This window comes from Pteropus vampyrus, unplaced genomic scaffold (assembly GCF_000151845.1).
Source record: "Pteropus vampyrus isolate Shadow unplaced genomic scaffold, Pvam_2.0 Scaffold140, whole genome shotgun sequence".
Classification (NCBI taxonomy): domain Eukaryota; kingdom Metazoa; phylum Chordata; class Mammalia; order Chiroptera; family Pteropodidae; genus Pteropus; species Pteropus vampyrus.
The window spans coordinates 3475438-3475873 of record NW_011888921.1 but is presented as its reverse complement, the minus strand read 5'-3'; positions in this window follow the sequence as shown (position 1 = coordinate 3475873).

The following is a 436-nucleotide window of genomic DNA, read 5'->3' as shown; positions in this document are numbered from 1 at the left end:
GGTGTCCCAAAAATCCTAGTTAAAAAGAGTGGAGCCTTATTGATTATGCTCAAGTTATTTTAGCCTGAGGGCTGGCGTACCTTGCTTTCTTCCTTCCACACTCCTTGTTTGCCAATTAATTACAAAGCTTCCACTCTTCTGTGTTTTATTTGTCTTTTGCTTTTTGGGTTTTCTTCTTTCTTTTTTTTTTTTTGAGAAATTTTCATATAGAATAATTTATTGACTGTTTTAATAGCCCCTTTTGTGATTTGTTCTTATTCATTTTTCTATTTTTTTCTCAATTTATAGACAATATTTATATATTTGGGAATAACCTTTTAACCCTTTTCCCATTTGGAAAAAAGGCACAGCTCACTGCCAGCATTAATTTAACATCATGTGTAGGAATGCTGCGTTTTCTAAGATTTGACATTTTCAGTGAATATATTTTATAAAT